The sequence below is a fragment of the Saccopteryx bilineata genome, chromosome 11 (genome assembly GCF_036850765.1).
Source record: "Saccopteryx bilineata isolate mSacBil1 chromosome 11, mSacBil1_pri_phased_curated, whole genome shotgun sequence".
NCBI lineage: Eukaryota > Metazoa > Chordata > Mammalia > Chiroptera > Emballonuridae > Saccopteryx > Saccopteryx bilineata.
Window position 1 is genome coordinate 11310768 of NC_089500.1, and position 27510 is coordinate 11338277.

Sequence of the window (27510 nt, forward strand, 5' to 3'; positions counted from 1 at the left end):
TTTTCTCCCCCTTTAAAGTTATGGCCAGTAAACAACAGTGCATCCTACAAACTTGGAAACAGTGTTGTCATGGTCACGCGCGAGTGAAGTATACGGCGACAACAAGCGGGGGATACAGAATGAAAGGTAATGGTCACTTCTTCACTCAGGATTGATTTTCATTAACTTTAAGGGAGAAAATAAATATAGCGATTTCCCAGAAAAATATGGTTTCCTGGAAATAGGAGTAATCACTCCCATTGGTGTGCTCTGGAAATGCAGTGATAGTTGCTGGGATAGATCATGAGCTGACATTACGTTTCAGGGCTTGAGTGCTGGCCTTGATCGGAGCCTCCAAGGAAAAGGCAGCTGAAATTGAATGAGGCTGCGAAAACACTGACTGCTGAGGCTCTCGCCTTTGCATAGACATTTTAGGTCCTTTAATAACACGAAAGAGCCTTTGTGCATTAAAATTCCACATTAGACATTTGCCGGCTGTTGGAGACGCCCAGGCGAGTAAGGATGGAAGGATGAAAAACACGGGTTAGTTTGTTTCTTTGTTTCTAAGTTAATTTGAGACATAGAAGATGATGCAGTTTACTGTGAAGTCCTTCTTTGTCACGGTATTCCCTGACTTGATTTTATTCACATAAATGCATGTGCAGTTATCAGAAATGAATCCCAAGTGTGTAGCAATGTTTTCCTTTTCTAAGGCTGCTTGTATTCAGAGGAAAATGTGCAAGGCCCAGAGAACCCTGTCGTGGAGGCGGAGGCGGAGGCGGAAGTGGACGTGGCTGTGGGAGGGCTCTTGCGGAAGGGAGGGTGCGGAGAGAGGGAGGAGCCTGAGATTCAGAGGGCCAGCAGAAGGTAGGGGGTGGACTGCAAAGGAATGGAACATGATCAGGTGTGAGGTCAAGCCCCATGTATGAGGCCAGGCTACTAGGATTTTCATCTCAATGATTCGTTTTTTCCTTTTTTCTTTATGGATTTAGAGAGAGCGAGAAAGGAAGAGAGAGAGAGAAACATCAATCTGATGTTTCACTAATGCATTCCTGGGTTCATTCTTGTATAGACCCTGAACAGAGATTGAACCCACAACCTCAGTACGGCCCATGATTGCCGATCCAGGATGCAGCGAGGGGAGGACATGCTTCTTTAAGTTTTCCCTTTAGGATTTGGGGACAAATTTCCAAAATCTCCATTATATTTGTCTCTGCACTTAGAACCCATCCTTCAGACTTGCCTATAGACAAGGCAGGTAACTTGGAAGAGTCTGGAATAATCCGTGGCCAAGGTCAGTTTACATAGTTCTGATAGGGCAACAGATTTTTTTAACTCGTTCTCAGTGGACAGAAGAAGAAGAAAAGACAGTCCCATTTAATGCAGGATGCACGTGTAGAAAGTTATACTTGAAGCAGGATGCAGTTCCCAAGAGAAGCAAAGCTCAGTTAGACCTTTGTGCATCTCCCAACTTCCTGACATTCCTGAAGACCCTTTTAGAAAGGAGGAGGTAATTACTGAGCTCATTCAGACTCACTAGAGAAAAATAGCAATAATAATAATAATAACAGTAACAACAACTAACATTTAGTCTGTGCTAATCTGAACCAGGCACTGTTCTAAGATGTTAACTCTTGACTCCTCTACACAAACTCATAAATCCAGAAAGTGTGACTAGAAACCATAACAGCAGGAAGGCGATGATTTCTTTTCTTCAGCTTGTTCCATCTGGAAATGTGAGGGAATCCTTTTTCAAACACCTAAGAACTGTACAGCTTTCTTAGAAGAGGTCCTGGCAAGGTCCAAGTGGCACTCCTCTTTATGAACGTTCTAGAACATGGCATTTAAGATGCTAACTGATGAAGCGAACCTGCCCAAGTTTCACTCCTGAGCCAGAACGTTTACCAGCAAGCCCTTAATTACTCATTGCATCCCTGGGCACAGAGGCATCCTGAAGGCAGCTGGCTCTGACTCGCTCTTGTTCTTGTCCTTGTGCTGCTACCCTCATGCTCCACCAGGCGGGACATAGGTTTTTTCTCTCTTGCACATGAAAGGATGAAAGATAAATTGTGCAGGACCAGAAAGAGACAAGAAGGAGAAGGAGGAGTAAGAAGAGGAGGAAGAGGTTATTTTCAAGATAAATAAGCCCTTGGAGAATATATGGAAAGTCGGATAGTTTGGGGACACTGTCTTTTTGGATGTGGTGCCAATTTCCTTCTAAGAAGAGATTAGCATTGCTCTGGGGAGGGAATTAGGACAATTGGTTTCTTTTGGGAAGCTCTGCTTTCAAGCAGATAAGGGACTTTAAGAGCTCAAATGCCTTCAGCTCCAATGGTTCTTGAGCCCTCAGGACCTAGAGGGCTGCAGGGTTGGATCCTGCTCAGAGCCCATGCCTTCTGAGTCTTCTGCATATACCACCTATATGTGCCTTGTTAACCCACGTTTATGTTATACAGAGAATAAGCACACACTTTGGGACCAGTGTTCAATGGGGCTGTCTTTTAAGAATAAGTAAAATGTATAGCAAATCAGGTCACAGAGGAGGAAAGGCAGGACAGAGGACAGACTTTCCAAAGACTGAATCTGGAACCCCTCCTCTGATGTTGAAGGAAGGCCATTGGTGGAGAGCAGCTGCACCACGTCCATCGGGCGGCCCCGGGCCCCAGCTTCCCTGCCTGAATGCTGCAGCTGTCTACACGCTCTGACTCCTACTTCTCTCTGGTCTGGGCCTGGCCACCTGCTGAGCCACTCTGCTTGGGCTTACATGTCTGACCAGCTCTCCTTGCATACTCTGTAGGAACTGTGGGGTTAAATCGCACTGTTGTTTACAAGTCCATACCCTTAGTTATGTAGTTCTGATATGTAAATCTTAATAATATAATTTAATAATAAAAAAATCATCCCACTTTCTTTGGGAATACCAGAGTAGTGAGTCACCAGAAAGGAAAGGGAGGTAGCTGGGTCCCCTGCTCATCATTCATTGGCATATCCGTTATCTCTCCCCCGCAGATGAGCCATGGTGTCCTTCAGACAGGAAAGAGGATGTCAGTGGGTGGCCCCGGAGAGTGCAGAGACTCGGAAGCAGGAAAATGACGAGCACTGTGGGAGGAGCCAAGGCAGGGAGCTGCTGTGGTCAGTGCCACAGTGGCATCGGAGCAGAGACCAGGCCATGCTGCCAGCCCTGTCCCACACTGTCACCAGTCGCATCCAAAATGGCGGCCTCTTCTTGCTGCCTTCTACTTTCTGTTCATCTCCTGAAAGCTGACTTTCCTCACCACCAACATTTATTGAAAACAGTCACTCCTGAGCTCTTAAAAACCACCCACTCTCAGTCCCAGCCTCCTCAAAAGCATGTAAGGCTAATCACTCTCTTTTTCTTTGAGATTGCTAATTATTACAAATTGAACTGTGTCTCTTCGAAAAATAAGTGAAGTCCTAACCCCTCAGACATGTGAATGTGACCTTATTTAGAAATCAGGTCATTGTAGATGTAGTCAAATTAAGCTGAGCTCATTAGGCTGGGTCTTAAATACAATCTGATTGGTATAGAAAAAGAGAGAGAGACACAGAGAGAAGATGGCCATGTGACAGTGGGGACAGGTTGGTGTGATGCAGCTACCAGTCAAGGATGGCTGGCAGTCACCAGCCAAGGCAGTGTTCTCTCTACTAGGCTTAGAGGAAGTGTGGCCCTGCCGACACCTTGACTTGGGACTTGTAGCCCCTGGAACTCTGAAAACAATGAATTTCTGCTGTTTCAAGTCATCCAGTTTATAGCATTTGTGATGGCAGCACTAAGAAGTTAACATACTGATCTTAAAGATATTATAACCCTTCAAGATCCTGGTTCTCTATCCCTCTCCCTAATAATTTCTCTCTAACTCCTTGTCTAACTCTTCTTTCTCCTTCTGATCTCTGATGCCCAGTGCTGACCAGGAGTTCATACTTCAGTCTTGGGTCTGTAGACCCCTTTACACCAACAGAGAGGCTGCAGAGAGAACACACTTCATTTTTCAGTATGCGCATCAGAAGGCAGGAATGCAAGCAGACGGGGAGAGATGGCTCAGCCTGCATGGAATTCCACACTAGTTTATAGAGGAAAGTAAGAGAAGGACCAGGTAGAACTTCTTTTGTCTTCTCCAGAGACAAATGAAGGGACCTTGTGTTCATCTCTTGTACTCTTCCCAAGAGTCTCTTGAGTTAATTTGGGAGATGTGTGTTTGCAGTCCCAAGGGTCAGAAGGCTGATGACCTTGCATTGTGACATCCAAAGGTCAGGCCTATTAATGGAACTATTATGTTTTCAAGGAGAGGCTGCCTACCTCCACTTTAGTAAACAGAGGAAATGTCATCATTTACCCCTGCAGCATGACTTCCTGTCTGGAAATGTCATCATTTACCCCTGCAGCATGACTCCCTGTCTGCTTAGGACACTCCACTCAACAGAGCTGCGGGGGGAGATTGCTGAAGGCTGGGAGGGCACCCCAGATGCCAGAGTGGCTCTGGAGCTGGCTGTGTATTAGAATCATCTCGGGAGTTTAACGAAGTAAAGAAAAGGAGTGTCTGGACCCCGTCCCCAGGTATTTGGATTAGTTTCCTCTTGGATGGGCTGAAGACATTTTTTAAGTTCCCCAGAGAATCCTAAGCTGCAGCCAGGTTGAGACCTGGGCTCTACCAGAAGGACTGGTTTAAAGCAAAACACTCCCTCCAGCTAAGCCCATCAGTGGCCTTTCAAAGGTGTGTTGTCCTAGGTGCACAAGACCAGGCACAGGGCTTAGGTAAGGCAAAGGTAAACCATCCTCATTGGGGCACACCCCCTCGAAACTCCTGTTCGAGAGTTTATTTTCTCCTGAACTCTCAGAGTCACCAGGAGACTTGCAACCAGGGGAGCATTGCGCTAACCATCTGGACCGGCCTCCCAGGCCCCCTTTTCTCTGACATCTGAGTGAGAGGACAGCACCCCCGCTTCCCCTCACTTCTTTCCCATGAAGGTTCTAGAGAGCCAGGGCAGCCCCGCCTCTCCTCTCTCCTGCTGCTGCTTGTCTCCTAGGCCCTTCCTTGTTTCAGTGTCCCCAGCTTTAATAAACTCTCAAAATTAAAAACAAAAAAAAGGTGATATGCCTGGGGCATGACTCCCCGCTGTGACCTGCCCAGTTAGGAATTCGTGATCAGATCACCCTGTGAGGTTATGTTCCTTCACTGGACTTGGCAGTTTTATTACAGAACACCCCTCCTCCCTTTTTTTGTCCGCAGGTTAAAGCACCAAAAAAAGAAAAGGGGTTTGGGGGCTTCTGGGTTGGGGAGGAAAGGTCTGGAAAATGGCCAGGAGATTATGGAAAACAGGCCAGTTTTGTTATACAGGTTTATGTCAGTGCCTTTTATATTAATGAGTCTTTTGTGATTAAGAGTCATCCTCCTAAATGGAGATGTTTTTCATAAATGTAAGTTTCTTTTACAAAAGGGGAGCTTATGGTATGTCTTTAGAGCCTTCCTTGTGACTGCTGAGTCTTAAATAAGTAATTCAAAGTAATCCTTAAGCCAGAGAGGCATGTTTTGAAGTGGCATCGCCTGACATTAGTTCTCTGGGTGCCTTGGAACAAGTTAGCCGGTGCCACCAGGTACCACCATTGTAAAGTCACGGCCACCATCACAGCCGCCTGGCCAGTGCAGGTTTGCATTAGATTTGGACAGACAGTAATGAAACAATGGAGCCAAGAACTGGTGGGCCATTACCTTTAATCCTAGCTTGCTCCGGGTGGGCAAGTAAAAACAGTGGGGAAACACTTCCCTTTCCATTCAGGGCTCCCAAAGCCACTAACTTATCTGAGTTTCCTAGGATCAAAGTTTTCTAGCTCACTAGCCTTATTCACCTCTGTTCCCCATCTCCTTTTCCCTGCACAATCTCTGCACAAACTGGCTTCTCCTTCAGCATTCTGCCATCTTGGCTACTTCCCCTATCCTCCATGTGGCCTTTCTCTGCTCTCCTACAGCATGGGCTCCTCCTAGAAAATAATCACTCTTCTTTCAGAACAACGTGATCTCTCCTTTTAAAACCTTTTGGCACGAAAGCCCTGCCCCAACACACATTAACATAATCATGCCCATCCCAAGCAAGAAGGGCAACTAATATCATCACCTGGGCGACAGGCTTCCATGTGGGCAGCGCCATCTTTAACAAAGTGAGCATAATATATTTTATCTGCCCAACAACCATGTTACTGGATATTCCAATTAGAGGGACATTGGCAGGTCTTTAACACACAAAGGGAATAGCATCTTTGAAGTAAGCTTGAGGAACATTTGGGGGAAGTTGGCCACACTTTGATGATCCTCCCCCTCATTTATAAAGTTTGTTCTAAAACTTCAGAGTGTCGGCTGATGATGTTTGGGGACCTGTCCACCCTTAATCCACCAGGGTACCTGTTGGGCAGATAAAATGTATTATGCTCACTTTGTTAAAGATGATGCTGCCCATGTGGAGGTCGTTACCCAGGTGATATTAATGTGTGTTGGGGGCTGGCTGTGGGCAGGCAGAATCCTTGTAGCCTGGGGCTTGGTTTTGGGATTAAGCCTTTTCCACCCATTTTGATGAGGGGTGGTACAATCCAATCATGCCTCAGAGAAGTGACTTTGTATTAGAGACTTTCCTATTTTGTATATTGGATTAAAGGTTTTGAATCTACACTATAAAATGGGGGCAGAACGGGAGCTTGCTCTCTTGGTTCCTGAGATTAGCATGAGAGAGCAGAGAGCAGAGAAAGGCCACGTGGAGGAGGCCAGGAGAAGCAGCCAAGATGGCGGAGTGTTGAATGAGAAGCCAGTTTGTACAGAGTTTGTGCAGGCACAAGGAAGGAGATGGGGAACAGAAGTGAATAAGTCTGGTGAGCTAGAAACCTTTGATTCTAGGAAACTCGGATAAGTCAGTAGCTTTGTGAGCACTGAATGTGAGTGGGTTTTGGAGCCCAGTGTGTGTGTGTGTGTGTTTTTTTACTTGCCCGCCGGGTGCAAGCTAGGATTAAAGACTATGGCCCACCAGTTTTTGGCTCCATTGTTTCTTTACCGACTGTCCGAATCCAATGCGAACCTGCATGGGCCAGGCTGTTGTGATGGTGGCCTTGGCTGCTGGCTTTACAGTACCTCTGCCACTTCATTTTCTTTTTATTTTGAACTTTTATAATTGAGATATGTGGGGGAGGAAGAAGCTGGTTCTATCAGCTTCTATCAGGGTTCTATCAGCTGGTCTAATAATTAAATAGACAGATTAACGAGAGAAAAACAACCACATCTCATTACGCACGTACATAGGGAAACTCTATATTCATGAGAGGTTCAGAGATCCCAGATACATGAGAGGTTCAAAGACAGAGAAGGAAACTGCGGTGTATGTGACATTCTGAGCTAAGGGTGAGGTGAGGGCCTTGGAGATTTCAGAGGGTCATTGCAGGATGACAAGAAGAGCAGATGTTTAATAATCGGAAGTTTGTCCTGCCCTAGAGATAGGTCAAAATCAATTATCTGTGGTCATCTTTTATTGCAAGGAAGGCCCCTAATTCAAATTATTTTAGGTTGTTAAGGGGAGGGGCAGAAGTTTCTTTTGAGCTGCAGCTAAAGTTGCCTTTAGCTCAAAACTACCAACATACCACAGAGACACATCTTGGGGGGATTCATTCTGAACCCCTACTGATACATACTTTTTTTAGTTTGTGGCAACTAATGGCTTAATGTCCATCCAGTCCTTCAGGCTTTAAAACATTTTTTTTCTCCTCCCTCAAATATTTATTTTCAGGCAAAAGCCAGTTGAAGGACACTAGACTATGCCGTCCCCAAATAGCTCTCTTTGGCAAATAAACTATTTCGAGTTAAAGTCTATTGGGAACTAGTAGGTGCAAGAAAAGCTTTGAAAACAAGGCACAAATTATCCTTTTGTAAAGGCAATTTACATTTATACAGGCACTTTCCAGAGACCAGGTTGAAGCTTCACGCCGTGGGCTAGCATTCCAAGAAAGACTCCAGTGAGCTCATATGACTTGAAGAAAAGCAAGAAATTGGAACTAGAAAATCCAGAGAATTCAAGATGTGGGTGGGGTTGTTTTTTTTTGTTGTTGTTTTTTAAGATAGTTAAACTGAACTCATCTGAGTATACTTAAAAGGTGATTGGACAAAAAAAGAAAATAGGTAGAAAATAACAAAAGAAAAAACAAAACAACAACAAAAAGATGTTTTCACTTGAAAAAGTATCTCCCCCTCCAGTACAGAAATGTTGTAGTATTATAATGTTTTAATAATTAAATATATAGAAATATAAAAAACAGAACTATGGAAGATATATAAAAGTAATTAAGATATAATATTAAAATTAATTAAGAAAATTAAATAAAGTTATGCCATCTGGATAGGGATTAATATAATATGTGTGTGAAGTTATACATAGATAAGAAGTGGCTTGATGTCATAACTTTGTAAGTTAACGTAAACAAAAACATCTTAAAAAGTGGTTTGATGTAACATTTCAGTAGATTAACATAAAAGCTGTTCTGTGCAAGGAACTCCCGGAAAGGTGGTTTGAGGTGATAATCCTATAGATTGACACCTGATAGAAGGCGTTAGCCAGAAAAGGTACTAAAGCTGAGGGGCTGAGGTAGTAGCCCAGACTCCAACGTGAATGTGAACGTGAACTGTCTCCACGCAGCTCTGAGCTCTAACCAAAGACAGCCAAGAGGAGCACACTGACCGGGCCCCCTTAAGCTGTACCCAGGCATGCCAAAAGGATTTGTGAGTAATAAACTGCCAGTGTGATTCTTTCAACTAACTTGTGTGTCGGTTGTGTTTTCCTCTGGTGGCAGTGTCGGCACTTATCAATAGCATCCTCACAGCTACCTCAAGAGTAGTCTCGAAGAGACTGCCAGCCCTGCTGAGAAGCAGGAGTGTCCCACTGTGTGGGAAGTTGAGTCAGGGACGCCTGATCGAGGTAGAGCTTGGGCTCTACTGGGACAAGGAAGATCCTTAACAACTCTCATCTAGGCAGAAGGAACCTACTTAACTCTGCACAACAAACTTTACTAAACAACCCTTGTCTCCCACTTTTACTTGTCACTTTCCCATAACTGCCCCCCCACTGCATCCAACCTGCCTGGAAGCCCCAAAGCCCCCAAGACCTTTTTGTTTAGCCTAAGATGGTATCTTAGGTACCATGGTCTGCCTGCTACCTTTGTGCAATGCCCATGGATACACAAACATAATTAAATCTGTTTTGTTTTTTCTTGTTAATTTGTCTTTTATCATTTGATTTGAGGGTCCCAGCCAATGAAGCTAAGATAGGTGGAGAGAAAAGCTCATTTTGGGGTTTGCTTCCCCAGTCTGGCCTTTGCTCCCCTCTGTCCAGCACACCAGGCCCTCAGGTGCCCGGAGGTGAGGAGCAGCTGTGATCTCTGGTCAAAAGGTTGCTCAGTTCCAGAATGGGAGGGGAGGGGGCAGGGAATGGCTCCAGGTGGGGAGAGGCACCAAGCTTTCTCTCCCAGGCTTCCTGGGAAATAAGGAGAAAGAATAGCAGCTCACATTTGCAGCTGACCAGCCTGGGTGGGACCCTTGTAGTGAAAGCTTATTTATATACTGCTCCTGGGGCCGGGCCAGGTCTGACGAGCTGGAAGAATTGGGTGTCCTGTCTTCTTTTGGGGGGCAACCTTGGGAAGCCAAAGAAATCAAATCAAGGCCTCAGGCCCTTTGCAGAGATTGTTTGTCTGTTTTCATGACTCTGAAAATATACACTTGGTTGCTGATGTAAAAATCTGATTATGGTGACATTAAAAAATGTCACAATTCTCTTCCTTTGCTAGTTTGTGGCAGAGTTGACAGGAAGGCTCTTTATCCTGGTTTTTGAAATATAAATGGGTGTAATCGAAATGTACCACCTACTGATTTCTTAGGGGACTCTAATGGATTATTATTATTTTTTAAATGTAAACTGGATGTGTTGGTGATAAGAGCTACCCATCTAGCTATGATCTTTGCTAAGGTGAATGAACACCATATTGCCATTGTTTCTGTTTTTGTCTGAATGTTCCGGATTGGAAATTGAATTCTCACCGGAGGGGAAAAGGGAGGTGCCTGCGGGCACATTCGACAAAATTGGTTTGCAAAGGCAGGCGGAGGGCTTCTGAACATGAGGACCGGTTCCTGTGCTCTTACTTTGTTCTGGGTTGGGAAGAGTATGTTTCCCAGCCAGAGCATACCCCCTCCCATCCCCGCCACTTGCCAGTAAAAACACAAACAGGCAAACAAATAAACACACACACAAAATTTTTTTAAGTTAAAAACCATAGGAAAGCCAGAAGCAATCTAATTTCAGTGGTAGTTTCAATAAATTAACGACCTGTGTTAGTGATGGCAGACACGCGGGGAAGATGGAGCTGACAGATGGGCAGGAATAAAGGCCATCTTTATGCCCCTTGTTAATTAACCGTCCTGCTCTTCTTACAACAGATAAGCTCGTTTTTTCTGTCTGTTCTGAAGTGCTCTCATGTCATCATGTTTTCCTCCCGGACTTTCTCAGGGTCCCCTCCTGTGTTTTCTTCTGTCCTAAACCAGCTTCGCCTTCCCATCCTGTGTTCTCGCCCACTCTTCCTGCAGGGAGGGTTTGTTTTTTGTTTTTTTGTTTTGTTTTGTTTTGGTTTTTTTGCAGGGGAGAAAGCAAGGACATTTCCTTTTTCCTTTTGTCAGCTTCCTAACAATTTTCTTGCTATTAATGTCCAACAACCTTCTAGCCCCAGGGAATACAAATCCCCTTCCTTCTCTATAAATTGTAGTGTCTGTTCCCACTGCCCATCGCTAGAAATATAACATGCCGTTACTGATCTCCACCACTGTAAAGCCAGTAGCCACGGCCACCATCACAGCCGCCTGGCCAATGCAGGTTTGCATTGAATTCAGGCAGATGGTAATGAAACAATGGAGCCAAGAACTGGTGGGCCATTAGCTTTAATCCTAGCTTGTACCTAGTGGGCAAGAAATACACACAGTGGGAAAACACTTCCCTTTCCATTCAGGGCTTCCAAAGCCACTGACTTATCCGAGTTTCCTAGAATCAAAGGTTTCTACCTCACCAGCCTTATTCACCTCTGTTCCCTATCTCCTTCTCTCTACATAAACTCTTCACACACTGGCTTTTCCTTCAATACTCTGCCATCTTGGCTGCTTCTCCTCTCCTCCGCGTGGCCTTTCTCTGTTCTCCTCCTGCATGGGCTCCTGTGCCCCATTTTCTAGTATAGAAATCAAAGCCTTTAATCCAATATACAAACAAGGAAGTCTCTGATACAAAGTCACTTATCTGAGGTATAATGGGATTCCTCATGAGACTGCACCATCCCCTATCAAGCAACAGTCAAGGGTGTGGGGAAAAGCTTAGTCTTAAAACTAAGCCTTAGGCTATATCGACCTTGCCTGCTTACAGCCTGTCCCCCACACCCAATGCAAACTATAAGTGAGCAAACATATATTATATTTACAAAGTTATTTGACCAATAACCACCCTTCCCCCTTTCTTCTCCTTAGAAGAACTTTTACAGATGAATTGGTTTTGCCCTGTACCTTTGAATGATGTCTATTTTCTGATATCCACTTTGGCAAGCTGGTAGGGTCATTTAGTTGAAAGAAGATGGGCTTTGGAAATAGTCCTTGATCTGTGCTCTGGTTTTCCCCTTTATTAACTAGATGACCTTGGGTATGTTTTTTAGTCCCTCTGAGCCAATGCCAATCAATCCAAGCCATCCTGGTTTGCTGACAGGTCTCAGGGAAATGTGGTACCAATGTCACCTCCCCTCCCCTTTCACCTCTCTTAGAGAAGAATGCCGGAAGAATATGGGCAGGCAAGGTGGCTTTGGCTCAGTCATGACTTTAGCTTCTGCAGTTTAATACCTTCTTTTCTTGCCACAGAGAAAACACAGTTGCTGAATCAAATAAATCCTTTCTGTTTGCAATAAGCTTTAACTAGAGCCCATTCTCCAAAAGGGTTCTTCTCTGGCCAGAGGAGATTGGGTTTATGGTCACATGGTTCAACAGGCATCTGGTATACCTCCCCTAGTATTCTTACTCCCCTTATTTCCAGTCTCAGGGGCTATGGGAAAGGCACAAAAAGAATCCAAACCAGGAAAACTGAACTTTATGACAGTGAAAAACTTTTGCTATTTAGAAACCAAAATACACCACAGAAGAAACTATTTATAACACATATCTCTAACAAATAGCATATCTAGAATATATAAGGAACTCTTACAACTCAAAGGTCTGAAGACCTATACACAATTTTGAAAGAAGAAAACAATTTGGATAGCACAAAAGAAGATAAACAATTCCCCAATAAGCACAAAAAAGATATTCAACATCATTAGTCGTCAGGAAAATGAAATTACAAACACAATGAGATACCCCTACCTACCTATCAGAATGGCTTAAATTAAAAAGATTGACAATGCTAAGTGTTTTAGACCTCTAGTGTATACACAATCAAAATGCTTTGTATTATACCCTTTAAAGATATGAAATATATACTACACAAATTAAATCTAAAATTATTTTTTTATAAAACCTCAATTGCTTAAAGCCATAATTATTTATTATAGTGCTGGGGGTAAATGGAATTCAGCTGCTTTAGGCTACACATAAAACTATTCTCATTACCTGTCTGCAAGTTACCTGTCTACTGGTACACTGGTCTAGTTTATAGGTAATCTGCTCTAGTCTGCCTATCCTGAGGTCCCTTATTAGGGAAACTGGTTTAAGTCTCTCATCTTCCTCTTGAGACCAGAGGGCTGGGCTGGCCTTGTCCTTTTCATGAAATGACAGAATCACAAGAGACAGTAAGTGGAAACACATACTCTTGAGGGGTAGGCTTGAAACGTGGACACCATGAATTCTGCCTCATCCTATTGGTAAAGCAGGTGACATGGCTAAGCCCACATTCATCAGGGGTGGCAGGAAGAGTAGACCGTGCCTCTTTAGGGAGACAAAATGTAGAAGTCACATGGCCAAGGGTGTGAATGTTAATCATTCAACCTCCACATTCAAGTGGAGATAGCATATGGGCCATTGGAAATGTATGTATGGAATTCAGAGGTCTGGGCTAAAGATATAAATTTGAGGGTTGTCAAAATATAAAGACAATTGAGACCATGTAACAAGATGAGTCACTTAGAAAATGAAGGTGGATAGAGATTGGAATGGTGGATACTGACATGGAGCATTGGTGAGGTAGGTAAAATGTCAAGAGAGAATAATATTCTAGAAGATCAGCTAAAGAAGTGTTTTAAAAGTTAGGAGTGATCAGTTGTGCCAATTATTGTTCCATGAAATTATATTATATTATATTATATTATATTATATTATATTATATTATATTATATTATATTATATTATATTATGACATGAAAATTCCCCAGAATAAGTTAAAAATAGAATAAAAAATGATATATGTCATAATAGTAATGAAAAAAATAAAGGCACAGGTAAAGGAAGAGGGGGAAGTGCATGATCATTTCAGACAGCCGGTTTCTTAGTGTTGGGCAAATAAGTTTGTTAGATTTGTGCTGTTTGGGTTTGCTCACTTTTTATTGTTAAAAATAGCCACTGCCCAAGTGAAACTGCTAATTACCACCCTGCTTGGAAAGAGACTTTGTTATGCTAATGTGTACTGGAGCGGGGGTTTTCATGCCAAGAAAAGTTTGTAAAGGAGAAGAAGGAGGAGAAGGAGAAGGAAGCCAAGATGGAAGGGAAGGAGAGAGAAGCCAATTTTTCAGAGTAAGAAGCCATGTTGGCAGATGGGGAACTAGAGAGGCGAGGGGCTTTGTGAGCTCCACTGAGACTGGTGGGGCCTTTGATTCTAGGAAAACCCGGGGAAGATTCTCCTGGTTGTGGGACCAGAGAATGTGTAAGTGGCTTTGGGAGCCCTGAGAGAAAGGGAAGAGTTTTCCTTTTGTGTGTGTTTTACTCTACTGCCGGGTGCAAGGCTTGAATAAAGGAATGACCCACCAGTTTTTGGCTCCACAGTTTCTTTACTGTCTGTCTGAATCTAATGGGAACCTGCACATGCCTGGCAGCGATGGTGGTCACTACTGGGTCTACACTTAGTAATGGAGTAATGAATTATTTGCCCTTTTTTTCATGCTCTTTGGAATTTTTCACAGTTCCTGCATGTGTATTTAAAATGAGCTAGTCCATTTCCAGTTCTAGTGGTAACTCCATCTTTGTTCTCTTTAAGAAAGAATTTCAAATGCTTTTCAGGCTGCACTGGTCTCCTAACACCTGGATTGGTGTGCTTCCTTCCCTGTGTTGAGAATGGCTGTAATTAGTTCATTTGAATTCACAGCCACCCAGGAAGGGGAGCCTGGTAGAGGTTGGCAGCATCCCTCACAGATGCGAAAGCTTGAGCTCAGAGGGAGGGCTCTAACCTCCCTCAGCAGGGCAGCATGATCAAGCCAGGACTAAAGCCCAGACTCCTTTCTCCACCCTAAACCCACACCCCTTCTCAGAGGCAAGGGAGGATAAAGGTGCTGGGGCGAACACGGACTGTGAGTAATCCTTATTTTCTGGAGAATGTGAACCCTGCAATGCCTGCCCTGCAGACATCATACGGGATGACACGGGTCTCTTCCACCTTCTGAACCTGTCTGTCCTTTAGCTACCATGGCTTTAATGCCCAGCAAAATGGCACCTCGTCTGAGTGATGTGATGAAACCCCACACTGTTGGGCTCCCTCCCGCCGGGACACAAACCCTCTCCTCCCTGCCTGTAGGTCACTTAGTAGTACTCCGTTCTCTGATTGACTGTCGAGGATTGCGATGTTTGCGTTCAAGTCACCTTATTTAATAATAGCCCCAAAGGGCGAGAGTAGTGTTGCTGGCACTTTGGATATGCCAAGGAGAAGCCTGGAAGTGTATGAATGTTTAGGACAAAACTTAGTATATGGAGAGATTGAGGACCGCCTGTGGTTTCATGCATCCCCTGGTGGTCCTAGAACACAAACCCCTGCAGATAAGGGGAGGGCAGTGGGAGTCATCAAACAGCACTGCATGTGCCCATGCTGAAAAAATGTGCCCCCAAATCAATAGCTTTTGACAGATAGTTAAATGTGATGAGATGCCAAGGAGAAGGGCAAAGCAGCCAGGGTGGCGCACAGAGCAGTTCATACAGGAGACGACACTGTGAAATATTAGACACAATGCCAGGAACAGGAAAAGTGGCTTTCAAGCAAAAATATATTACAACTTGTAAATGTGCTCCGAGAATACGCGTCTTATTTTATATTTATTCCCTTGAGATAATCGTTCCTGAATTATGCAAGTTCTACTTACACAGGTCTTGTGAGATGCATCCTTTGTATGAAATAAGACCTCCCCACATTTTTACCACCAGAAAGAATCCAACTTAAAAAAAAAAAGGCAGTGCCGCATAGCACTCAACTAAAGTTCCAGATTGTCTTTTTAATAGGAAAACTGCATTTTTAGATTATATAATCCATCCGTTTGAATTGCTTAGAAAGTGCTTAGCAAAGTCCTAGGTGCAAATAGGTGTGAAGAGAATGTTTTTCTGGTGATAAGAATCGGGTAGTTAACGTTTCCAAAGCATTTTGCTCAGACACGTGGAGAGCTAAATTAATTTCCTTGAAATGTGTAGGAGAATGAACAGTTATTAATCTAATTCAGCTTCTTATTAGTGCAAAACTCACTGAATGTTACAGTGTAATGGTCAGCTGTCACGATGATTTATGCCATTTATTATTTCTAAAAGAAGGGATGTTTTGCATTTCTTTTTCTTTTTTTAAAATTTCCATGTGATAACCTCGGCAGAGTGAAATCCCATTTCTAGCGTGCACAATGCAGTCGAAACGGAGTTGGCTTTTCTAGTTTGGCCCCTTGATTTGTGCGCATAGTCTCCATTTGTGACGCACGGCCCCTGAACAGCTGATTTAATCCCAGCTAAGAGCCTCTGCTCGGCAGCGGTGGCTGGCGCCATGTTTCTGTAGGTCGACAGTACTGCCTGCTTTCACCAAGGCAATAAATTATTTTACCACGTGGTTGCCAAGCTGGGAGGGGTTTTTGAATCAACGGCACAAACCTATGTTGTCTTTGGGGAGACTGACTATGCAAGCTTAGGCCATCGACTGAATCAGTTTTAATTTAATCTAATTTAATGGACTACTACCTAGTACAAAGACCACTAGGAAGACAGTCCTAGTGGAAGCACACAGGGCTTTTCTCGACTCAGCAGCGGTTCATCCACTGAAAAAATAAAATCTCAGTGGAGCTCCCTGCAGTTGGATTTCTGAGAGTTGCTTCCTTTCTGATCTTGTTCAGTTCTTCCCTTTTAATGTAAAAAAAAGAAAAAGAAAAAGAAAAAAAGAAAAGAAAAAGAAAGAAAGCTTCAGGCTATAGCCAGGAACAAAATTGATTTTAATTAGATTTTTCAATGTTTAAAAATAGAGCTCATTAAGAAACTTCTTCCCTTTCCCTATCCCTTTTCACACAATCATATTGTTTTTATTTATTTATTTTTTAACAAAATTGTGGTAACATATAACAAGACCCTGAACCTTGCCACTGTAGACATTTTACAAAGAATAGTTTGGTGACATTAATTATATTCAGAGTACTGTGCTACCATGAACACTTGCTGTTTTCAAAACTTTGCGTCCTCCCAAACAGAAGCTCGGTGCCTGTTAAATAATAATTCCTCCTTCTCTCTGCCTCTGGGCCCTGGTAACCTTGACTACTTTCTGTCTCTATGGCTTTGCCTGTTCCAGATATTTCATCTAAGTGAAATCGTACGATCCAGTTGTAACAGCAGTAATTCATACAATAATAAGTACACAAACACATACTCCGCTGTGTTTACTTACAACTGTAAACTCCTTTCCCCATCCCTGTATAAGTTCTCTGTGTCTGGCTTATTTCACTGTGTAATCTTTCCAAGGTTCATCCCTGTTGTAACAATGTGTCAGAATTTCCTTCCCGTTTAGGCTGAGGAATATTCCACCGTGTGTCTAGACCACCTTGTATCTGTCCATTCATTTACTGATGGTTGATGGACCCTTGGACTGTCTGCAGCTTTGGGCTATTCACACTATCATGTCTTGACAGCTGTTCCCTTGGTTGGAATGCACACCCTTCCCCCGACCTCTGGGCATCTTCAGCATTTTCTCCTAGAAGAAGCCTTGCAGTGCTCTGGGCAGAGTTAGACCTGCCTCCCCTATGGCTCCACAGGCCTCTCTACACCTCCATTTCGGTGTGTTTTACATGGCCCTGTGGTTGTGTCTAAAAGTCCATCTTCCCCATTGGAGGAGGAGCTCCTCAAAGTGCAGAGTCTCTCCTTTGTGGTCTCAACACCAGCCCACAGAGAGCGGTGCTAATCGGGGTGTGTGAGTCAAGCCCATCTGGAGCTGCGGGCTCCTCCTGAGGGAAGCTCCATCCCCAAAGCCCGAGTGACAAATATAGACCCGTGGCCTGTTCTGCTCCTCATCCCCATCATTCCCATGAGGTCTCTAGGGAACTCACGGTGACACACTCCTGGGGGTTTCAGGATTCAGAAGTAGAATTTATAAGGTTCATTTGCAAGAAGGGAAGACATTGATAACATCCTCGAATATGGTAGCAAGCTGGTGAATCCTGAAGATTCGATGGTCCTAGAAGGGCTAGTGTCAGAACAGGACATGCTCATGGACATGTTGCTGCTGACAGTCTGGTCAGGTGTAAAAGGAATGTGGCAAAGACAGCCAGCTGGCCAGCACAGAATAGTGTCCCCTCCACAGAGGAGGGTTGTTGGGAGGTGGCTGCCCAGCTCCCTGGTATCCAGGTGGGACCGCAGTACGGTTCTTAGCAATGGAATGTAAGTGGAAGGGACTATGTCTTCTCCACCACTCTCTCCTGTTTACTTGCTCAAAACAAGAACCTCAAGGTCTAGAGCAGGGGTCTCAAACTCGCGGCCCGCGGGCCACATGCGGCCCGCCAAACAATTTTGTGCGGCCCGCAGACTAATCCACGAAGTTCAAAATATTTTGGATAAAATTAAGTAAGCCTAGGGGCCTACTTGTATTTTTCATTTCTCTAGCATCCTAGCTAGATATTAGCTTAGTTAACAGCAGTTGTGATGCCAACTACAGTTTCTGGTCGTTTTGTGACACTGAGTAAACTGCATATACGATTGTGCTTGTTGTACTGATTTTTTTTTGTTTTCAACTGCAGTGAGAAAAGTGTTGCGTAACAGTTGCCTTTTGTAGACCTAGTGCGGCCGGCCGAACGGCTGTGATCTTGCTCTGTGGCCCACATGCTGAGTTGAGTTTGAGACCCCTGGTCTAGAGGATGACGAGGCCATAGGATAGAAAGAGCCGGACTCTCTGAATCATTAGATGTGGAAGAATTGGGAAATGTGGGCTCGAAGGGGCCCTCCACTTTTGGAAGCAGGGAAGATGAAGGGCTTGGTCCAGCTCAAGTGCGCATGCGCAGGGGGAGAGCTGGGAGGACTGGGGTGGTCCTGGACCCAGTGCTAGTGATGAGTATCAATTTACTCAAGTTTATCCAAGTATATCAGCTAGGGCGGCCACGACCAGGTCCCATAGATTGGGTAGCTTAAACAATGGGAATCACCTTTTTTACAAATTTGGAGGCTATAAGTCTAAGGCGAAGGTGTCGGCAGGGTTAATTTCTTCTGAGGCCTCTCTCCTGGGCTCAGAGATGGTCACCTCCCTGTGGCTTCACATGGTCTTCCCGGTGCCATGTCTGTATCCCGATTTGTTCTTATCTTGGATTAGGGCCCATCCAGATAAGCTTCTTTTTATTTAATTTCCATGTTAAAGACTATCTCCAAACATAGTGACTTTCTGAGGACTTGGGGGTTTGCTCTTTAATGTATGAATTTGGGGGCACTACTTCAGCCTACAACACCAGGATGAATAACTTTAGATTGTTGCAATCGTGAAAACGCAAAGCGTGTTTTTCTTCAGCAAAGTTGATATATATATTTCAGAATAATTGATATACTCCAGTCACATATATCATCAGGTCACGCCAAAGGCCGAGCAGAGATCACGCTAGTAGAGAACTCTCGGGAGGTAGGCGCTGGGGAGCAGCGTCGTGGGTGAGGGAGGCCGGGAAAGGCCAATCCCGAAGCAGCGTCGTGGGTGAGGGAGGCCGGGGAAAGGCCAACCCCGAAACCCTCCGTTTCCATCAACTGTGGTCTAAGCTGCGAACCCAGGTGGTGGGGCACCAGGTGTGTTCTCCACTCGCCTCCTCTTTCTGTGCACACTCCTTGTAGCCTTTTCCTACGTTGGCCAGTAGAAATGCGCATCATAGCCCAAAACACGAATAGAACATGTTATTTTGGAAAATGCGATCTTTAGAGAACATCCAAAAGATGTGTGTGATTTTGTCAAGTGATAGGGTCAGGGGAAACCCAGCCCCGAACCTACACATTTTATTAAGATATTAAAAACAAGTTTCAAACAAAAGGACAGCAAATGGGCAGGCCTCAGTTTCCGCTGTGACTGTGTCCCTGGAAACTGTGCTACACAGCAGGTTATTGAGAAGACAGCGTCAATCTTAAATGATTTGAAAGTAAAGTTCCATTCCTGTTTAAAAGGAACTATGGACCAGACTAAGAATATATAATTCATGTAAAACCACTACCTCTGTAAACCTTTATAATCATATTAATAGTAAAATTATGTTCAAGGTCATAAAAGACACTTGATCTTAGTCAAAAGGCTGAGAAGCAATAAGGTCATAAAACAGACATAAATGCACGTGTGTATGTTGACTATAAAACAGGCACAATCTATTACAGAATATGACTATGTTATGTTAAAAATATAACTTTACTATATCATAAACTTGACTTATTTCTAATATGTTAGCTGTGCTAAACATATAATTAACATGACACTTAATGATTTCCCTTAGTTTTCAAATCTGGAAAGGTCTGTAATAGTGAAGTGCACAAGGCATGCTCAGATCAGAATCCCAGCAACACTTCCTTCTGTGGATGTGGTTGTTTCAGATTTGGGTCTTTGGCTCTATTGTACTTACAAAATTCATCAGAGTTGGAATTCTATAGAACAGGATACACAGATTAGCACGTAACGTGTCGTTGCCTGGCTTGGCTGTTGGCCCTCTTTCTGGGTGGGTCCCAGGTAGCTAAAGGCAGAGGAGAACATCACTAAGCGAATATATATTGAGACTCCAGGGGGAGTTGTGTGTTCCTAAGGGACATTTCTAACAAGCGATGGAAGCTTAACAGAAATACCTTTCTCTCTCTCTCTCTCTCTCTCTCTCTCTCTCAAGAATATTTCTGTTTGGCGACTGAGAGAAAATAGCATTGCAGCTAAAGCTTGACTTGGGGCTAGCAGCCTTTTTATGTTATGTTTAATTTTTTCTTTTTTGATTTTATTTATTGATTGTTTGAGAGTGGAGAGAGAGAGAAAGAGAAACAGAGAGAGAATGTGTGAGGGTAGGGGAGAAGCAGGAAGCATCAACTCGTAGTAGTTGCTTCCTGTATGTGCCTTGACTAGGCAAGTCCAGGGATTCGAACTGGCGATCTCAGCATTCCAGGTTGATGCTTTATCCACTGTACCACCACAGGCCAGGCATGTCTAAGTTTCTCAATGCCCTGTGCTCCCTTGGATTCAGACCCTGCTTGCTGCAGTATAAGAAAATCGTTATTATTATTATTATTTTTTACCTTGGTATGAATTCTAATCTACATATTACCTTTCCAAGGCATTTAAAAAATTTGAAGATCACCTCAAAATATAGATGGCAAAGTACTGCTTCCTGTGGAAGGAAAGCCAAGGATCAGTGAGCACAGGGTGGAACAGTATTTCTTGGTCAGAGGGCAATTCATGAGCATCACCAAGAGCAGCCCACGTGAGTAGACTCCTATCCCATCTCTATGTAAGATTTTGTTTCTGCTTCTAAAGATCCACGACTGTATGTGGAGTGACATCACGGTTGGGTGTGTTTTCTGCAGGAAACAGACATTGGTCCTCAGCTGTGTTTTCCTAAACTCTGTGACGACATCCCCTCCCGCTGGCCTCCTGATTCTTCGGCTCCCTCGGTGCCTTCCCTGCCCGGAAAGCTCTTCTCCTGGGTAGCCATGTGACTCCCTCACTCCCTTCACATCCCTTCTCAGATGGCATCTTCTTAGAGAACGTCCCTCACCACCCACCTTAAATGGCAGTGCTGTCTCCTCTGCCTCCTTACCCTGCTTTACTTTATTTACAGCACTTGCTACCACTGGCCAGTGCATTGTATATTTAGTTATTTATTATTATTATTTTTAAATTTTTAATGATGTAATTTCAGGCCACTTCTTTTTTTCTTTTAATTTTATTTATTTATTGATTTGCAAGAGAATGAAACATCAACTTGTTGTTCTACACATTCATGCATTTATTGGTTGACTTTTGTGTGTGCCCCGACCCGGGATCAAACCTGCAACCCTGGCGTGTTGACATGACTCTCTGAGCAACTGAGCTACCCAGTCAACATGCACATTTAGTCATTTAGCATCTGTCTCTCTTGCATGTTCGCTTCTCAAGGGCAGAGGCTGACTCTTACATCAGCACCTGGCATGTACTAAGCACTCAGGAAACATCTGTTAAAAAGCAGGTGAATCAATGACTGTATTAATCCCAAATTCAGAGGTTATTTCTCCTGGATTATTTTTGTCAGTTGGGCCTATTCTTTTCTTTTCTTTTTTTTTTTTTTTCACTTCCTCCCTTCTCTCTTATTTTTCTTCCAAAATAAGCATTTTTGGGACATTGAAACCCCAGAAAGAAAGAGGTTCATTCTGGAGTGGATTTCTGGGGAGCTATAGTATTATCTATGAAGTCTCACCATCTTCTCTCCCAGGTGGTGGTCTGCTTTGCTGGTGGGGTCTTCATATTTTAGGTCCTGCAGCTCTCAGCTTATTGATTACATCAGTGCTCTCTCCACCTGGCTTGAAAGGTAACAGCACTGGAAAGACTGAGCTCAGGAAGAAGGCAAGGGCTGGGTCTGACCCGCCTGTGCAGCCCGGTGTCCACCAGCCAAAAGCATTTCATCACTTCCACTTGAATGAGTGGGTGGGAATGAACTAGGACACTGGGTTAGAAGACAGCTAGGAAAGACACTTAAGGTTGGAATGCATGAAAAAGCCAAATGTCTACCCAACCCAAACCTCTTTTTTTAAACGTTAGAGGTAAATTTCATTTCCTCTCTTTAATTCCAGACCCTTTTTCTGCTGAGCTCATTTAGACAGAAAGGGAAATGAAAACAAATGGACCAAATCATTGTTTTCTATCTGATCATTAATTATAATTTATCTAAAATATAAGGACTAATTTACCTTTAGAATTGCTGTCATTATAGCACATCAGGAAATGTATTTATAATAAAACTTCCCCCCCAAATTTATTAATTTAAAAATAACTGATAAACATTTCTATGTAAAAGTTTCAAAAATCTATTTAGTGAAAAGTTAACCTTTCTCTCTAGCCTCTTTCTCTAGGTCTTTGGTTTTAATTCCTAGATATAAGCACAATATAACCAGGTTTTGTATGTAGTCTCCTAGTTCATTTATACATAAACATATATTTAGCTATTTTTTTAATTTAAATTTTAAATTGATTTTTAGAGAGAGAGGGGAGAGACACACACACAGAGTTAGGAAAACACTGACTTGTTATTCCTCTTATTTATGCATTCATTGGTTGTTTCTCTTATGTGCCCGACCAGGGATTGAGCCCGCCACCTTGATGTAGAAGGATGACACTCTAACCAACTGAGCTACTCAGCCAGGGCTAGCTATTTCTTCTTTAAAAAAATATAAATGGTAGCATACAATACTGATTATTCTCCATCTTGCTTTATCACATAATTTAGAGATTAGTTCACTTTACTGCATAGAGAGCTGCCTCATTTATTTAGCAGCTGGGAATTACTCTATTATATACATCTATGATAATTTAATCTTTTCTCTACTGATACATATTTAAGTTGTTTGCAATTATTGCAGTTACAAAAAACATCATTTTATACATGCACAAATGTAATTCTAGCATAAAGTTCTAGCAGGGGAGTGGTTAGGTCAAAGGGTAAAAAGCCTTTGTAATTTTGACAGTCAATGCCAATAGCTTTCCCTCAAAGTTGTAACATTTTGGTCCTGGTTGGGTTGCTCAGTTGGTTAGAACATCATTCCAATATGTCAAAATTGTGGATTTGATCCCCGATCAGGGCACATGTGAGAATTAGCCAATGAATGTGTAAGTAAGTGGGACAACAAATTGATGGGTTTTTTTCTCCCCTAAAATGAATAAAAATTAAAAGAACATATAGCTGAAAGTTGTACCATTTCTATACAGGTCTTCACTGATTATCTTTATTATTGGTATGAATGTTGATATTTTCTTATTCTTCTTCAAAGTGTGTCATTAAACTTTTTGATAATTTGCCAGTCTTTTAGGTGAAAAACTCAGTCATTTTAATTTTCATCTCTCTCTCTCTGACAATGTCAAACATTTCTTCATAGGTTTAATATTCATTAGTATTTTCTTTGCTGGAAACTGTTCTTATCCTTCCCCATTTCCCTATCAGACTGCTTTTCTGGTTATTGTTTATTTCTTAGAACTTTTTATATATTAAAAAATTAGTGAAAGTTATTGCTGACAGTGGCTGACTAGGGTTAAGACCACTGCAAAAAATACATATATCAAATTACACTTAAAGGACTTAAAATTCACATATCATATTGCTGTTTCTAAAAATAAAGATGTTTTTAAGAGAAAAACCTATACTATAGGGTCTCTAAGCAGTAATTGACAAGTACAGTTAGCGACAGTGCCTAAATGTGCAATTCACACCTATTGTGCTCTCGAGGGGACCTCAGAAGACCTAGCTCCACCCTCCCAGCGTATAGGTGAGAAACTAAGGGCAAGAAGAAACTTGTACCTTTGGCTGCAGCTGACAAGGATGCAGGCTCAACCTGGCACGCACAATAAAAAGGTGTTTTGCTTCACTGAAAAGGAAGCGCAGGGCCAGTGCGGGCTTTAGGGCTGCCTGCTCCAACCAGCTCAACCTCATCATCAGGGACCCAGGTTATTTCCCAGCAAAGGGAGGTGTCCAGTACCAATCCGGGGCTGCTGCTTTCTTCTCCTCCACCCCAGCGGGCGTGCTGCTTCTGTAAAGCTGCTCAGAAGAATGAGGACGCACCATCCTGGAAGTCCACAACAAACTGCTTCTCAAATCTCATGGGCCCTGACTAAGTCACATGACCTCTCACAAGCCAGTCATTGGCAAGTGGACAGCACACCCTCAGGCCTATTAAGACAACACCGGAAGCTGGGTGGCAGGTCAGCTTCCAGTGAAAGGTGTGGGTTGTTGGTGAGGGGCAGGGTGCCCAAACAAAATGAGAAGTCCATGCTATGTATAATGTGCCAAATAGCATTGCTGGAGGTCTCTACATTGTTTTACTTTAGATAGCATAAAAAATAGATTCAGTTGAAACCTGTATCAGCCTGGGTTCTCCGGAGAAATAAAACTAATAGTATATATTGATACAAACACACCCACTAAATAAAGAGAATTATTTTAAGAAATTGGCTCTGATTTGATGAGGCCCACCTGCATTATCAAGAACAGTGCCCTTAACTCAAAGTCACCTGGTTATAAATCATAATCACATCTACAAAATACTCACAACACATTGAGACTTGTGTTTGACCAAACAACTGAGAGCATCATTGCTTAACCAAGTTGACACATAAAATTAACCATCCCATAATCTTTATTCTCTAATTTTATTTTCTTTACCGTTTCTGGCTTCAAATATCCTTGGAGTGAGTGGTTGGTGTGATTTCAGAAACATAAACCTTATGACAGTGTGGCCATTTAGGAGCTACTGAGTTATTGCTTCTCATGTTACCCATAGCATCCATAGGCATGTCCCCAATTTTATAGATGAGAACACCGTTTCATTTATACTCTGATTCAGATTTAACCTATAGTGTATGCTATGGTGAGGGTGGGGGAGAACTGGAGAGAGGTTTTCTACATGACATGAGTCAGTCCATGACCCAACAAGTGTACCAGGCAATAGGACCCAGACTCAGCAAATAAAGGTAGAAAATTAGGATTAGAACCCTTTTACGATGGGCTTTATCTGAGCCAGCGTCTGACTGATATACTGAGGATGATGATGACAGAACCTGTGACCATTTATAGTCCATATGGGGTATGCAGCATGACAGATATTCTGGAGCAAGTTAGGGGGTTTTAGCTCAAGCATCTCTCAGATTATTTAAGATCTATTTTGGGTGTTAGTGTGTCATTATTAGACTGTTTAATTTTTTTTTCATAACCCGAGATTCCTTTTTCTTTATGAGAAGGGAATAATTTTAGCATGCTGTAATTTTGGTTTTTACATACTATGATGTAAAGCCAGGAGCCGCCATCGTGACCATTCACATGCAGGTTCGTATTAGATTTGGACAGTTGGTAAAGAAACAACGAAGCCAAGAACTGGTGGGCCATCACCTTTAATTCTAGCTTGCACCGGGTGGGCAAGTAAAAATGCACACTGGGCTCCAAAATCCACTCATTCAGTGCTCACAAAGCTACTGACTTATCCAAGTTTTCTAGAATCAAAGGTTTCTAGCTCACCAGCCCCATTCACTTCTGTTCCCCATCTCCTTCTCTCTGCACAAACTTTGCACAAACTGGCTTCTCACTCAGCACTCTGCCATCTTGGCTGCTTCTCCTCTCCTCCACGTGGCCTTTCTCTGCTCTCCTCTCTAATGTTAATCTCAGGAACCAAGAGAGAGCAAGCTTCCAGTCTGCCCCACTTTATAGTGCAGAAACCAAAACCTTTAATCCAATATACAAACAAGGAAGTCTCTGATACAAAGTTACTTATCTGAGGCATAATGGGATTCCTCATGAGAGTGCACCACCCCACATCAAAAAGGGTGGGAAAGGCTTAGTCTCAAAACCAAGCCCCAGGCTACAAGGATCCTGCCTGCCCACAGCCCACCCCCAACACACATTAATATAATCATGCCCATTCCAAGCAAGAAGGGCAACCAATACCATCACCTGGGCAATGGGCTTCCACATGGGCGACGGGCTTCCACATGGGCAGCGCCATCTTAAACAAAGTAAGCATAATATATTTTATCTGCCCAACATATGATAATTCTTGTTCATCTCAAAGTTTAAGAAAGCTTACTCTTTTTTTTTTATTTTAGATAAAAAGAACCCCAACCCCAAACCACTTTACTCCAGTGACTAAGCCAGAATCACGGAATTAATTACTCCTAGGAGGCAAACACAAACAAACAAGCAGTCTTCCATTAAACACATCAGTTGTCATCACCCTATTTTAAGCCTGGGATGGGGAGACCACGCTGCCAGGCCCAGAGAAACGATTTCCTTTTCCACCTCCTAATGCATCTGAGCTGCCTCCTGTCGGATGAACAGCCTCAATAGCTCAATAGCTCCCTGAGAATTCTGTAGAGGTCCTTGTCCTCATCGCATACCTTGTTGATGGGAGAGTAATTGTTTTTGCACATCTCTCCCGGTTCGCTTAAAAAAAAAAAAAAAGAAAGAAAGAAAAGGACACAGTGTTGGAAGCCCGGCGTGCCTGTGACCCCATCTTCCAGGTCCCACAGCTGTGGGGCAGCTCTCCCGGGCGAAGGTGTTGGAGGCGCACCGCCCCCCAGCCAGATGCCGCTTGGGGGCGGGACGGCCTTGGCTGCTACGCAAGGACCGGCGGAGGAGGACAGGCGCCCTCCCGTGGCCGAAAGTAGGGCTGCCTTCAGAGAGAGGCGCGCCCCAGGATATTGTCACCCCGAGCGTCCTGGCCTGCAGGACAAACAAAGCAAATCCAGCTTCAGCGTCTGCTGCTCTATCGCCTCGGCTTCGCTCTGCTCAGAGGGGAGGATGGTGGATGTTGGTCAAATAAGTTTTAAATATGATATATGTTTGCTCGCTTGTAGTTTGCATGGGTGTGGGGGGACAGGCTGTAAGCAGGCAGGGTGGTTTATAGCCTAAGGCTTAGTTTTAAGGCTAAACTTTTCCCCACACCCTTGACTGATTGCATGATGTGGGGTGGTGCACTCTCATGAGGAATCTCATTATGCCTCAGATAAGTGACTTTGTATCAGAGACTTCCTTATTTGTATATTGGATTAAAGGTTTTGATTTTTACACTATAAAGTGGGGCAGACTGGGAGCTTGCTCTCCCTCGGTTCCTGAGATTAGCACTAGAGCAGAGAGCAGAGAGGAGAGCAGAGTAAGGCCACGTGGAGAAGAGGAGAGGCAGCCAAGATGGCAGAGTGCTGAGGGAAAAGCCAGTTAGTGCAGAATTTGTGCAGAGAAAAGGAGATGGGGAGGTGAATGGGGCTGGTGAGGTAGAAAGCTTTGATTCTAGGAAGCTTGGATAAGTCAGTGCCTTTGTGAGCACTGAATGAGTGGGTTTTGGAGCCCAGTGTGCAGTTTTACTTGCCCACCCGGTGCAAGCT

At 43.4% G+C, this 27510-nt stretch overlaps 1 long non-coding RNA gene across 1 annotated transcript; it reads left to right on the forward strand.

Annotated features, from left to right (window-relative positions):
• LOC136315425 (uncharacterized) lies at positions 1 to 23586 on the forward strand. Its single transcript, XR_010727505.1, has 3 exons — positions 1 to 126; positions 20732 to 20878; positions 20982 to 23586. It is a non-coding gene; the product is annotated as an uncharacterized lncRNA (long non-coding RNA).
• The last annotated feature ends 3924 nt before the right edge of the window (positions 23587 to 27510 follow it).